Source organism: Tachysurus vachellii, chromosome 12, assembly GCF_030014155.1.
Source record: "Tachysurus vachellii isolate PV-2020 chromosome 12, HZAU_Pvac_v1, whole genome shotgun sequence".
In the NCBI taxonomy this organism is placed as follows: Eukaryota; Metazoa; Chordata; class Actinopteri; order Siluriformes; family Bagridae; genus Tachysurus; species Tachysurus vachellii.
The window spans coordinates 9263812-9280014 of record NC_083471.1 but is presented as its reverse complement, the minus strand read 5'-3'; the positions used below and the strand labels follow the sequence as shown (position 1 = coordinate 9280014).

Here is a 16203-nt window from a genome sequence, read left to right as displayed (position 1 = left end):
TGCCTGCGGCGCAACCCTGGTCTCCAGTCCTGCTATGGTCTCTAGTCCGTGTCATGTTTTGTGTACTTCTGTTATTAAACCCTGTTTATTTGTCTATCCTGCATCTGGGTCCGTTTTATCCCACGTTCGTGACAGCCTGAATGAAGTGAATAATAAAATAAAGTTTTAATAAAACAAAATTAACACAGAAACATGAGACAGAATAAATGTGTCTGTCTGCCTGTCTGTATGTCTGCCTCTCTCTCTCTCTCTCTCTCTCTCTTTATGAGTTAGGCCACAAAAATGGCAATGTTTCTCAACTCGTGGGTCACGATACAGACATGGTTAAAACCATAGAATAATATAACAATTACAATTTGCAAAAAAATTAAAAGGAACAATCCCCAAAGCTGTTAAAGAATGTAATGCTGTACATCCCATCCATTTTTGGTGCTAATTCATCTGAAAACAACTGACTAAAAATGAAGTAAAATTCCCTCTTTCTAAAAATAAAAAATAAAAATAAAAAATACACGTAAACTAAATGACCTGGATGACGGGCCATAAAGACAAGCCTGTTGAGTTTCCCAAAAAAAGCAATCAGATCTGGACACATCTCAACAACAAGAAAAGATCATAAACATACACGGTTCATGAGAAAGCACTTCATCCATCAAATGTAAAACAAAAAAGGTTTACCAGTTTTCCCACTGATTTGTACAGGATACAGTATGGTTCTGTTCTTGTTATAAAGCTTTGTTGTGTTTATGCATTTAATAGTTTTAGATTTTTCATATTAAGTGTACAATTTTGTAATTCAACATTTGTCTCACTGATTAATTTTATTTGTTAGTCTAGTTAAATTACACGTACCCAGGATTATGTGTATGGATTCATAGTGATCCAACGTCATATTAAAGTCAAGTGAATAATTAATTACACTTGATTCAGCAAATGCATTGAGTTTAATAGACTGATTTTTTCTACTACAAAACCTTACAAGTGCAACCTTAACAACTCAGTAGGTAAGTTTAGCATTTTTTTACTGTTATCTCAAGCAGTAAATAATTATTTTATTTTGTTAAGAAAAGGATAGTATTAATATGCAAAATTAATACACATTCCTCCTTTTACTTTCATATGACAAACAACATTGATGTAGTGTTGGGTTACAACATGAAGCCAGTCCAGGTGAAACCAGCGAGAAACAATGGTGCAGTTCAGCTTTTTCAGTTATATAATCTGACACACACATGACATAAATGACTAGATTCATTTCCCATTTTTCATTTAAACAGTTTTTTTTTCACATTAGCTATTATTTAATGATAAATGAAATGTGACAAACAAAACACTGTTCACCTCCTGAGCAATAAAGCAGCAATGGAGCACAGTGCTAAACTTATCACATATACTGTAAATGCAGTTTGTCATGGTTAAGATTAGAACATTAAACAGTAAAACTATTGTTTATTGTTTTAAATTTCAGTTCCATTTGGGTTTCTACTGAAGTGAGAAAGTGTTCCAGCCACAAGTTTCATGTAGAAAGTTTCAGGATGAAGTACAGTTTCAGAAAACACACTTCAGCTCTGAGAGGGAAATAACGTACCTGTGACTTTTCCCCAAGTTCTTAGACTGTAAATACTCTTAGTCCATGACCTAATGACTCAGTATGAGAATGTGTTTATTGACAGAGACTACAAAGCACTTCTGTAAGTCACTCTGGATAAGGGCATCTGCCAGATGTTATAAATGTAAATGTATTTATGAGGCTGAAGCAGGATTTTAATCTTATTCCTGCACTCTTGTGAATGATGTTGTAGATGCAGTGTTTGGCCTGTAAAGGCTTCATAACTTCAAAATATTTAAAGGGGTATTTTACATTCGCAGAAATCAACAACACTACTGGAGCAATGATAGTGTACACAACATATCAATATTGTATACTGTCTATCTGATCAATTTTATCTTAATAATTTAAAGGTACACTATACTCCAGATAACAAATAAAGATACAGCAAAAGGTTCTGTGTCTGTTCAAAATAGGAAATACAAACCAGTCATATTGTAATGACATCATGAAGAAAGGATCCAAATGCGGTGTTTAAATAAAACAAGCAGAATATTCCAAATAGACAGAAGACAATTTATCCAAAACCAGAGAAACAGTCAGCGATGCAGAAGTACAAAAAAAACACAATTCAAGTATCAAGAATCCAAAAACAGAGTAAAGGGTCAAACACAATGAGACAATAGCAAAGGTACAAAGGCTTGTTCTTCACATGTTAACTTTACGGGTCTCCCAGAGCCCAGATTCTATAGTGTCCTTTTTTAAAGGACTACAATTTATCCTTACACCTGATTGATGCTTCATATAAAGGTTGTCCACTATAAAAAATACCAAGAACATGCAGAATCTCTCCTACATTCATTTAGTGTTAGTTTCTACATCCTCATTATACATCACTCTACTGAGCAGATATTAATGTCAGCATGAATAAAACTTTCATTCAGAAAAATACCATTAAACTCAATAATGAAACAGAAATCTTTAGATTCTGATAATAAACTAATAATATATATTTTAATAGTATGATTGTACTAATATTTCTGGATATTTATTAAATATAGAAACTTAACATGCATTTTTATAATTAATTCTATTCACTTTTGCTTAAATGGCAATTTAATGTATATTGAAAATAAAACTTTTTTTGCAATAATGTGAAACAAACGAACATAAAGATTAACACTCTCTTATTATGAATATGATGATAATACGTTCTATTTGGAAACTTTTGTAAATTCCCTTAAATATTTTTTATTTTTGATGTGGTTTGAACAAACAATGAACTGATTAAGAATGAATTTCATTTAAAGGATTTAATCTTTTTTCTTTGCTTTTGATTTTTCTATTATATTTATATTTCAACATAGCGTTTGTTTTCCTTTTTTCCATTTCCACTTTTTCTGAACTTTATATATTGGAGAGTTGAAGAGGTGAGATTTTAAACCATGTTTATCATAAACAAATTCTTAAATATTTAAGAACGAATAAATTATTACAATTCTTTTTAAAATCCTATTGTGAGCTTCTCTAAATCAGACCTGATTAAAATCATGTTCAATTCAAAAACTTTCTTGGAGCCACATTGTATTTGTACTCTGAGTTTTAATAACCATGAATCAGCTCCTCTTCATCAGAGATTCACAATTTATTGTACTGCTGCATAACAGGATGCAATGCTCCTTGTGGAACATAAGAAAGGAAGGGCTTTAATCATTCATTACATTGTGTCAGCAACGCGGGGATAAAAACAGATCCAAATGCAGGATAGCGTAAAATAAACAGGATTTAATAACTTAAAAAACATGAAACAGGAACACAGACTGGGACACAGACTAGGACACAGAGTAGGACACAGAGTAGGACACAGAGTAGGACACAGACTAGGACACAGACTAGGACACAGATGACATAACATAGAATTCCGCGCTGCTTAAGGCAACATGGCTCAACTAAATACTATTCACAGTTAGAAACATGAGGAACAGGTGTACAGAGGTGGGGAGGAAGAGACAAGGGCGGGGCAGACACGTGAACACAAAACATCAACCAAAGCAGGTGGGCAAAATCCGAGCTGGATCCTGACATATTGAGCTTTTAGAGAAATGATTCAAGCACAGAAACTGAAGAAAAGAAAACACTGCAATCATTGAATAATTTGCACAAGCAATCTTTGGTAAAAACAATTTCTAGCCACAAACAACTACTCATGTTCACCGAACAGTTCATGCAAAGTTTCATTTATGACAGAAAGATCATATTTATTAATTTTGTACAGCAACAGAGACAGACTCATGTCTTACTTGAGCAGTCCCAGAGCCCCAACCTCACACCGGCAGAGCGTGCCAGAGGTCAGAGTGTGTGTTTTAAACTGAGGGTTTAACGGGTACAGGAATAAATGCAGTTTTCATTTACAGTGAGGATATTAATAACCCAGGGGCGTAGATTACGCGGGGGACGCGGGGGACATGTCCCCCGCACTTTTTATAAAAAGTAAATTCGTCCCCCTCACTTTTTTAGTGGAGAGTTGTGTTCACCACATGTTGAGGTTTTAATGGAGCAATGTATATAAATGTAGAGTGATTTAAAATTCAAAGAGAGAAGAAGGTTTAAGATAGTCTATACATGACGTTCACGGCAATCAGTCACTCACTTCATCACGCGCCCCCAGTACTGTAGCTCGAGTCGCACCCGCGGTCCAGCATTCGGTTACGATGAGCTCAAAGCGGCAAAAAACGCTTCACTCCTTTTTTATAAAAATGTCAAGCAATGTAAGTTGGCATATGGTATCCGAATTGTGTTGCACAATGTTTAGTAACTCTGCCTGTTGCTCTTGTTGAATAATTAGCAAGTTTTAATTTAAAGGATTATAAGGAAAAATAGCTGCTTTGACACACGTTATATAAACTCTTTTATAATGTCTTTTGTTTTAACAAGTGTGTTATCAAAACCCTTCAAATAAGAATAAAGATAATGTTGAACTGAGATTTTACAGCATGTTTAACTCTGCCAATTCTACATAATATCAAGTATGTGTCACTGTATGTACACAACAGAGACGAGGACAACGAATAGTGACATTAAAGATGTCATTTTAATAATAAGAAGCAGGTAAATCACACACACACAACGTAGTAAAGACGATAATCGACAATGAGTGAAGACAGTGGTGATGAGTATAAATAGAGTCCGGGTGAACAGACAGGTGAAGACGGGAAACAAACATGGTGGATGACGGGGTGCAAAGGATGATGGGTAATGTAGTCCGGTGAATGAGGGTAGATCACAGGGGAAACGTTACAGTATGCTGATAGGTACGATCTTTATTTAATGGGCTGCTCTTTCATTATTGCACTAATTTTACGTTTTTATGTGTTGTCAAGAATGAGCAAGAAACAAACAGCCTAGGTTTGTCAGGGCAGATTCAGGATGTCACACAATGAGCTTTACAGGTGAGAACAGATGTGGCTTTTAACACCTGGCTGCTATTGCATTTTACATTTTATAATGTATAATCTATTAATACACAAGTGTTTTTAGGATTATATATGGACCAATAAAAAAAAATCATGATTAAAAATAAAACCTGTCATTTACACAAGGGTTAACTGAAAAAAAAAAAACAGATAGCACTAGACATTTCGTCCCCCCACTTTTTAAATGATGGCTACGCCCCTGTAATAAACTAATGATAGAAGTCATTAATCCAAAATCAACACATCATGCTTCCTTTACACTTTCTGGATTAAAGAGTCAGAGTTGTTTCTAGAATATCTTATTAAACAGAACGATACTGAACTTCATTCATCACACCTTCCTTCCGTATGCACTTCAGGTAAATGCACACTCCAGCGACTACCGTTATGAGAACTCCCAGCACAACTCCCACCAAAAACACCAAATATGAAAAACAGATCTTTTCATCTGGTCTTGGCTGGTCTTCTACAAAAAACACAAGACATTTCAACATTGACTTTAGGACCATGATGCTGTGGGTCATGACATGACAGAAGTACTGTTACATTTAGAACACACACACACACACACACACACACAGTAGATGTTACCTCCCACAGACATGTTGTAGATGAGAAAGGCTTCCTGACTGTTCCTGCTCTGGATGGTGTAAACTCCACTGTCAGTCAGGTTCACATGTTCCAGTTTGAGAACTGGAGATATCCTGTGTGTGTATCCGTTAAAACAATCCAAAGAACTGTCTTCAAATGTACAGATATTTTTACTAGCTGCATTATCAGCAAAACTCCTGGTGCTTCTATAAATCACCTCCACTGGCTCACTTCTGGGCAAATCCATGAGCAGATCTTCACCAGGCTTCAAATGAACTGAAGAGTTCTCAGCTAAGGAGAAAACAACATTACAAATTCTATATAAATTTTAAATTAAAGGTCTTTCTAATCCACAACTGTTCGACAGAACAAATGATGAGCCATACTCTGAATGGAGACATCAAATTCACTGATGCACTTCTCATTACACTTGCACCATTATAAACCCCTCATACTGTAATAAGCCTCAGTGATGGTGAGGGACAGATCTCCCTTCAGGTACTGATCATGAGATATATTATATCCCTTCTCTGGGTTGCATGATGTCTGATTACACCAAGCCACCACATGTTTTTTATTTTTGGTCCATTCAACCAAACCAGTACAATTCCATGTGCAGTTGAGTGTAACAGACCCATGACGCTTCAAATTTATTGGGGAACTTGCAGGATCTGAAAAAAAAGGATAAAGCCTATTTATCAGGTTAAAGAAATTTAAAGATGTTCTCTATTTTTTATCCTGAAGTGATTTAAAAATACAGCCATGTCCAAATGTTTTGAGAATGACACAAATATAAATTTTTCACAAAGTCTGCTGTAAACTGCTTCAGTTTTTGCAGATCTTTTTTTCAGACATTACTATGGTATACTGATTTCATAAGTGCTGAAGGACTTTTATTGACAAATACATAAAGTTTATGCGAAGAGTCAATATTTGCAGTGTTTACCCTTCTTTTTCAAGACTTCTGCGATTTGCCCTTCAAACATTTTCTGGGCCACATCCTGAATGATGGCAGCCCATTCTTGCATAATCAATGCAAGAGTTTGTCAGAATTTGAGTGTTTGTCCACTCTGCCACAACAAGTTCTCAATGGGATTAAGGTCTGGGGAATTTTCTGGCTCTGGATCCAAAATTTAGATGTTTTGTTCCCCGAGCCATTTAGTTATCACTTTTCAAGTCTAGAGTCAAGTCAAGAAGCTTTTATTGTCATTTCATCCATATATAGTTGTTGCAGTACACAGTGAAATGAGACAACGTTTCTCCAGCACCATGGTGCTACATAGAACAAAGACAGAGCTAAGTACTTAGCAAGTAGTCGTAGCCACATAAAGTGCAACTGTGCAACCTGGTTCAAACAGTGCAAGACAAGACAAACAAGACAGACAGGACAGTCCAGGACAAAAGACAGTGCAAACAAAAAATTACAAGACAATACACAAAAGACAATACACAAAAGACAATAAACAAAATGCCGTTGGCTTTGCGGATGCAACATGTGGTGTAAGTGTTCATGATTTTCTCAGCTGTCCTCACTATCCGCTGAAGGGTCTTGCGATCCAAGATGGTGCAGTTCCCAAACAAGACAGTGATGCAGCTGCTCAGAATGCTCTCAATGGTCCCTCTGTAAAAAGTAGTCAGGATGGGTGGAGGGAAATGTGCCTTTCTCAGCTTTTGTAAGAAGTAGAGATGCTGCTGGGCTTTCTTGGTGATAAAGCTGGTGTTGAGTGACCAGGTGAAGTTCTCTGCTAGATGAACACAAAGAAATTTGGTGCGCCTGACGATCTCTCAGATGATCTGTTGATGTTCAGCAGAGAGTGGTCGCTCTGTGCTTTCCCGAAGTCAACAACCATCTCTTCGGTTTTCTCAAAATTCAGTGAAAGGTTGTTGGCTCTACACCCGGCAGTTAGCTGTTGCACCTCCTCAATGTATGCTAACTCATCTTGCTGATGAGACCCACCATGGTTGTGTCAACGGCGAAATAGATAATATGGTTTGATCTGTGCATTGCTGCACACTCATGAGTCAGCAGAGTGAACAGCAGTGGACTGAGCATGCAGCCCTGGGGGGCTTTAGTGCTCAGTGTGGTGATGCTGGAGGTGATGTTCCCGATCCGAAGTGACTGTGGTCTCCCAGTCAGGAAGTCCAGGATCCAGATGCAGAGGGAGGTGTTCAGTCCCAGCAGGCTCAACTTCCCAATCAGGTGCTGAGGGATGATAGCATTGAATGCTGAACTAAAGTCTATGGACAGCATTTGTATGTACGTGTCCTTATTGTCCAGGTGGATGAGTGCTAAATGAAGAGCCGTGGCAATGGCATCGTCCGTGGAGCGGTTTGGACGATACTCAAACTGTAGGGGGTCCAGTGAGGGTGGTAACTTAATATTGATGTGCCTCATGACGAGCTTCTCAAAGCACTTACTGTAACTCTGCATAGAGTTTTCTTCACGTCGGCCGTGGATAGACAGAGTACCTGGTCGTCAGGGGGGAGGGATGGTCTTCCTTGCCGTTACATTGTTCTGTACCTCAAACTGAGGGCAGAAGTCATTCAGCACATCTGGGAGGGAGGCAGCTCTATTACAGGCAGGTGAAGCTGTTTTGTAGTTCATGATCACCTGTATGCCCTGCCACATGTGGCCGTAGATTGTCTGGGTATGTACACGCTTTGCTTCTCTGATGGCTCGGGACAGTTTGGCCCTTGCTGTTCTTAGAGCCGGCCTGTCACCTGTTCTGAAGGCTAGGTCTCTAAAGGCACACACACTTTAGCAGTCATCCATGGCTTCTGGTTGGAACATGTGGTGATGGTCTTGGAGATGGTCTTGGAGATGGTCACGTCATCAAATAACTTGCGATGTAGCTAGTAACTGATGCCGTGTACTTCTCCAAGTTAATGGAGTCACCGTTAGTTGCAGCCTCCCTGAAGATGTTCCTGTCAGTGCACTCAAAGCCGTCCTAAAGTGCAGAGGTGGCTCCTGCTGGCCAGGTTTTCACCTGCTTCAGAGCCGGTTTAGAGCTTCTGGCGAGTGGTCTGTATGCTGGAATTAACATAACAGAGATGTGGTCTGAGCAGCCGAGGTGTGGGCGGGGCTCCGCATGATACGCACCAGGAATGTTTGTATAAAGAAGATCCAGCGTGTTTTCACCTCTCGTTGCAAAATCCACATACTGATGGAATTTAGGGAGCCCTGACTTGAGATTTGCATGATTAAAATCTCCAGCAATGATAAACAGTCCATCAGGGTGAACATTCTGCAGATTGCTAATAGATCTGTATAATTCACCTAGCGCCTCTTTAGCATTAGCGCTGGGGGTAATGTAAACTCCGATAATGAAAACAGTGGTGAATTCCTGTGGTAAATAAAATGGCCTGCATCTAACAGTCACAAACTCCACTAGCGATGAACAGTAACTAGAAACAAGCAGAGAGTTCTTACACTATTCTGTGTTGATGAAAACCACCACCGCAACTCTTACCGCACAGAGCTGCATTTCTGTCGGCACGAAACAAGGTGAGCCCATCTAGCTGAATGGTGGCATCTGGAACTCTGTCGCTGAGCCAAGTCTCTGTGAAAACAAAGACACAGCAGTTTCTAAACTTTCGCCATGTAGTGCGTTTGAGTCAGATGTAGTCCAGTTTATTGTCTAGGAAGCAAACATTAGAGAGTAGAATGGAGAGGACTTGTTTTTAGCCTAGCATGGACACCCGCCCGCTTACCCGCTTCCACTTCCAGGCGCACCGCTTTTGGCATCCCCACTCCTGGTCCCCGTGAGTCAGGTGAGTGAGCTCACTCCCATGGGGCACCCCTTCCACCCCTAAGCAACCCCACACATGGTCTCAGGATGCTTTACTGTTGGCATGACACAGGACTGATAGTAGCATCCACTTTTTATTCTCAAGACAGCTTTTGGAAAAAGACAGCTGTCAATTGGAAAGAGGATTCAGAGAATCTGAAAATGAGAGAAAATGACTGTACTCCAGTCCTCATCAGTGCAATCCCTGTACCTTTTGCAGAATATCAGTCTGATTCACCTGCCTGCTGCCATTCTAGAGCAAGCTCTGCATAAGTGGTGCCCCAATCCTGCAGATGAATTAACTTTAGAAGACAGTCCCAGTGATGAAGCCCTCTCAAAAATATCTCTCCAAGTTCTCGATGATCTGATAAATGGTTGATTTAGGCGCAAGCTAATTAGAGCAATATCCTTGCCTGTGTGTCACGACACGGAACAGAAGCGGACCCAAACGCAGGATAGCATAAATAAACAGGGTTTAATAACAGAAAACACGAAACATGATGCAGACTAGAAACAGGACATAACCACAGTAGTTAAATACCACACAGTAAAAATAATAATAGTTAAACCACAGTTAAATACAAAAAGACAATGACACAATAAGGATCAGGTGTGACGACAGGGAGGAGCAGACGAAGGCGGGGCAGACACGTGACGAGAAACGTAAACAGATGCACGTGGCCAAAGTCCGGGCCGAGTCCTAACAGAGCCCCCCCCAAGGCGCGGCTCCCGACGAGCCAATCCATCCAGGCAGTCTTGACGGGTCCGGGAGGGGGGAGCAAGGCACACGGCGAGGCAGGTGGGGGGAGCAAGGGACACGGCGAGGCAGGTGGGGGAAGCAAGGCACACGGCGAGCCAGGTGGGGGGAGCAAAGCACACAGCGGCGCAGCCAGAGCGGGCCGAGCGACGTCCACAGCCGAGCTGAAGGGCCGAGCGACGTCCACAGCCGAGCTGAAGGGCTGAGCGACGTCCACAGCCGAGCTGAAGTTCCACCTTGTGTGTGTGGAGTTTGCATGTTCTCCCCATGCCTCGGGGGTTTCCTCCGGGTACTCCGGTTTCCTCCCCCGGTCCAAAGACATGCATGGTAGGTTGATTGGCATCTCTGGAAAATTGTCCCTAGTGTGCGATTGCGTGAGTGAATGAGGGTGTGTTTGTGCCCTGCGATGGGTTGGCACTCCGTCCAGGGTGTATCCTGCCTTGATGCCCGATGACGCCTGAGATAGGCACAGGCTCCCTGTGACCCGAGGTAGTTCGGATAAGCGGTAGAAAATGAATGAATATAAGAAATGAAAAAAAAAGCATCAAAAAATTTAAATTCTGAAAAAAAGATATCTGTACATTTCTATTTATTATTTCACAAAAGAGAATTATTTTTAAGAATACACAGTTTAATGGCATAAAATGGCACTCACAAACCGTTTGAACCTGGTCAGTACTAAGAAGGAATTCAGTTGATTTTTTTACAGGCTGAACTTCCTGAATTTCTTCTAAATGTGAAACCCTGAGTGACTTTAGAGCTTACAAAACCTTCTCTTCCTGTTCCTTTTGGAAAACAAACACACTGCAGGATCCACATTTTTATCAAGCTGAGACCTGCAGCCTCTCCACATATGAACAGATAACATCCTGTTAGCTTTCAGGTCTGTACATGTACAGTAAAAGAAATGGCATGAAGAATCAAACCGCTAATGAAATTAAACATTTCTACATAAACCATTTCCACTATTTAGAGCAGTAGACACTAATAAACTGATTACTCTTATTTTAATGCAGTTAATGTGTTACTGCATTAGTGTGTGGAGACATCAATTATTCAGGAGTCTGTTTCTCTCTTTAGCTTTTGCTGTAATATCCTGTACTGTCTTTTCTTTGGTCTGTTACATATGTTTTCTTACTGTCACTGTACAGACTCATAAATGCCATGAAATAAACAGAGATTTGTAATAAAATAAGTTCCAGTGTTGAGTGTTCACAGGACAGTTCAATGCAGGATCTACAGAAACACTATATAACACAATCTGAAACGATAAAGTCAGAGAGTCTCAGATTAACATCTACTGGAATAAACACAGACATTTCAATATGCAGAAAAAATAAAACAAAATGAAATTCTCCCTGTTGTATTTTTAATGTAATTAAAAACTGAAACAGATATTCAAAATTTCTAAATTTGAGGTGTTCTTTTTTCTTTGTTCATCTCCCGTTTTTTTTGTTGTTGTTCTTTTACACTATTTTAAAAGTATAAATTTATATTAAGACAAAAAGATGTTGCAGTGGTGTAACTGCAGTCTGTATTATATTTAATAAACTCACCATATCAGCTTTCATCTAACGCAGGTGAAACTGTCTTCAGAGACTTTATGTTTTTTTAATCGTGTCCTGTGTATTGAATTCACTACAGGTAAACTCCGCCCTGGACAGGAGCACACAGACACACACACACATACACACACGCACACACACAAACACACACATACACACACTATCCGCTGGACAAAAGCAGGTTCAACTAAACTAAAAAAAAAGACTTTCTCTTTTAACCACCTGATGTTGATTCAGTGATGATTAATGATCCGTAGATGCACTTAAACCTTCAGAGTAACGTAAAAAAAAATATTCATTGTAAAAGAGAGAAAGAGGCTGATGAGGAGCCTATTGTTTAGGGCTGAGTGAAAACAGGAGCCAGGACACTAACATCCCAAATGTAACTACAAGTGGATAAAAAACAGGATGAATCGTTCTTTCAGAATTCAAGCTGGAAGTCTGGAAGTTCTGGAATAACAGATTGTAGCATCATGGCAGATGGACAGTGGACTTATACCTCTAAATCCTTAATTAAACCACCGATAATAAACTTACAGTGTGAAATTAAATACTTTGTGAACTTTAATCAGATCTCCACTCGTTCTATAATGTTGTGTGTTAAACTTTCAGCACTGGAAATATCCGATCTGTATCATATGTGTGTGTGCTGAGTGTGTGCAGTGTGTGTCTTGTGTGTGTTGAGTGTGTGCAGTGTGTGGAGTGATGTGTGTGTTGTGTGTCTTGTGTGTGGAGGGATGTGTGTGTAGTGCGAGTTGTGTAATTAATATAAACAAACACGGACAGATGACATATGTGTTAAAGTGACAGGTGTATGTACGGTGGCTCAGTGTGGACACACAGCATCAGTACTGATGTTGAATAAAGACTTTTATTAGATTGAGATATAGTACATTTATTCAGTAAAATTAAAGACCAGCATTTGGTATTAATAATTCAGAAGAAAGAACACCAGGGCCCTTTTTAATAGGCTAGACCTGCATTGTCAGCAGAAAGGATTTGTTTCTGCACGTAAAGATCTCGAATTTCAGTGATGTTCTGGAGAGAGGGAAAAGCTGCACCTGAGATTAAACCAGATCATTCCATGACCTATAAGTCATTCAGTCTGCATCCAGCAACGAGGAACCGCTCAATGTGTTTAATGACATTAGGGTCTTATTAACTGATCTGAATGGTCAGTTAAAGTCTCTGAGTGTCTGACTGGAAGGTTTGGTGATTTGGAGCTCTGTGATTGGCTGATTTCAGTGTTTACTCGCTGCAGTCGTCTCCGGCCACCATGCTGCTGTACATCCTCTGCTGCTCCTGCTTAAACGAGTCTTTTACTTTGGCTCTCTTTAAACCACCGTCCCTACACACACACACATACACACACACACATACACACACACACACACACACACACAAAAGGTTACAAAGTTCAAACATGTTACTAAATGTAACCTCAATGTATTGGATATTAATAAAGTGATGACGAACCAGGACAAGTCCACCAGTCCTCCCTGTCTCGCAATCAGAGACTTCACCCTGTTAGCAAACCGCACAGCATCCTCTCCTTCCTGTTCACACAGGAAATGATTAATCAATGGCATGATTGCCATGACAACACAACTCAGTTCTCTGGTTCTTTTCAGCTAGTTGTTTAATCTGTAAAACTGTGTGATTTATTCAAAAATATCTGAAGCATTCATTTACAAATCTCTCCTGCTCACCTTCTGGGTCACGGGTGCTAGGTACCAGACGTTACAGACGATGGCCCAGCTCGTCATCATCCTCAGCAGGTAACTCACCATGCTGTACTTCCCACTGTTCCAGAACGCATCACCAAACCGTGGGTCGTACTGCACACATGCACACACACAAGCACATGCACACACACACACACAGCACCATTTCTGTTGTTTATTGCCGAATTGCAGTTTACCCGGTGAGCTAGCTGTACAGGTTTGTTGTTATCGGTAACTCAGACAGTTTAAAGTGTCTTATAGTTTTTTCTTTTTTATACCTTTATGGCTACAGGATAGATGGTGCCTCCGATTTCAAAACTCCCCTTCTTGAACATCATAACAGATGTGTTATTGATGCAGGTTCCTTTGTGTAGGGAGACAAGAACACATTCTAAACATTTCAGTCGCTGAAGTGACTTTCAGTCTGCAGGACATCACACTGCAGGTGATATAGTAATGTATTTGTGTTGACTCTCCAACCACATGGAGGTGTTATTTTACTCAGCTGAGAAACAGACCTCTGGAAGTATCTGTTAGAAGCCTGCAGTCAAAACTGGTCTGACGACAGTGGGCAACCAATGCATTTGAATTGCAAATGAATTTGACGTAACTGTTTTCTGACCCACTGGGTTACTTACCCTCAGGGAAAATAAGGATAGGGAGTTTGTTCTTGTCATTCACTATTCAATAATGTACATGATCATTAGATGATTTTAGTTTGAATGTGCGTTAATGTGACTGCACTGTTGTTCCACCTCTGTGTCACCAGGTGGCGATCTTTCATCTCTGCTCTCTCAAACCAGATGTGTGGACATGCTCAAACCATCGCTCGCTGAACCACACCCATCAAACCCCCATGGACCTGCCCTACCTGTCAATCAAACCAACAAAACAACACAGGAGACTTTTCTGAAAAAGAAATAGCTTTACATCTCAGTGAGAAATGTTTCTTTACAGCTCTGCATGATTTCTGTGTAGAATCAAACTCTCCTGACAGGCAGGTATTGAAGAATGAGGTGTTTGTGTGCGTAGTTCTGATTCTGATGGGTTGGCACCCCGTCCAGGGTGAATCCTGCCTTGATGCCCGATGACGCCTGAGATAGGCACAGGCTCCCCGTGACCCGAGGTAGTTCGGATAAGCGGTAGAAGATGAATGAATGAATTCCCCACAGTATTTGCAGTGTTTGGTGTTTGCGTACCTGCAGTTGGGGAGAAATCCCACCAGAGTGGTGCCAATGACCAGCCAGCTGAGGCCGATACACGCTAACATGATCCTGAACAGAAACAAACAAACAACCACTTGTGTTTATTACATGTATTTATTACAGTGTATTACAGTATTTATACAACTGGTTTTGTAGCTGTTTATTGACCTCAGTGAGCAATGTAATGTGTCTGAATGAGAGACTGAGATTGGTTTAGAGTCTGCAGCAAAGACACTTCAGCTTCATCGACAGGTTCGCTCTTCCTCTCGACACTAGGCTACATCTGGAGAGTACATCTGTGTGTGTGTGTGTGTGTGTGTGTGTGTGTGTGTGTGTGAGACCTGAGAGGCAGCAGGAGGCCATAGCGGACGATGACCCCGACCCCCCACAGCAAAGTGAGGCGCAGTGATATGTAGTGGAAGTTGTTGTTGGTTCTCGTGAGCAGGTTCCAGGACTCTAGTTCCTCAGAGCTGAACCTCTGAGTCACCTCATCCTCCACAATGCTCTCAATTCCCTTCTTACTGAAGTAGAACACGTCACTAAAGGCAAAAGCCCCACCCACCCCTGACCTCGGCCTATTGCGTCGCAGCTCCCCGATCTCCTTTTCCAAGGACCAGTCATCTCGCTGGATCAGACCTGAGGAGGAGACGGAGACAAAAGATACAGTATTCTGATTACATTTTGAATTGTGTGTGTGTTTGTGTCTGTTTGTCTCTGTGTGTGTTTCTATCAAGTATTGTTTTTGTTTTCATAACACACACGTCACTGTGATTAACAGGAGAGAAGACGATTGTTGCTGTTGTTGAAAATTAATCAACACCTTCTGATCAGATTATATCAGATTGTAGAATTTAAACAGAGCTGTGTGATGTAAAGAGAAATATAGAGAGGAAACTATTTCAGTAATGTGTAGTGAGAGTGAAGGAAATGACTGCACTGTTAGCTACAGAGAACATGTCAGAACAGATCAAAACACACCTTACTGCAGAAACAAGTAACTCACACACACGCACGCACACACACACACAAAGACACTCAGAAAACACAGTGACAGTGTATACAACTGAGTGTAACTGTTCAAGTGTGTTTGTGTGTTTGAAATGATGAAATTTCTGCCAGACATGCTGAGATCCGGTCAGAAGCTGTGGCATCTGAGGGTGGGAAAGAGAAGATAAGTTGTGTATCATCAGCATAGCAGTGGTAAGAGAACCCATGTGAGGAAATAACTTCACCAAGAGAGTGAGTATACAAGGAGAAAAGAAGAGGACTGAGTACTGAGCCCTGTGGGACGCCAGTGGAGAGTCTGCGTGGAGCAGATGTCACTCCCCTCCATGTTACCTGATATGAGCGTCCTTCCAGGTAGGAAGCAAACCATTCCCAAGCTGATCCCCAATGAACAAGGCTGAGGTCACTGAGGCGAATGTGGAAAAAAACCTCACTTTTATGAAAGAGGAAGAAACCTTGAGAGGAAACAAACTTTAGTGAGTTGGTGTTTCATCCTGCAGCTTCTCCAAATCAGACCTGACTAAAATCATGTTCAATTCAATGACT

General features: G+C 40.5%; 1 pseudogene; it reads right to left on the bottom strand.

Annotated features, from left to right (window-relative positions):
* Positions 1-12575: 12575 nt before the first annotated feature.
* On the bottom strand, positions 12576-16189 carry LOC132855375 (glycerol-3-phosphate acyltransferase 3-like; annotated as a pseudogene).
* Positions 16190-16203: the final 14 nt, after the last annotated feature.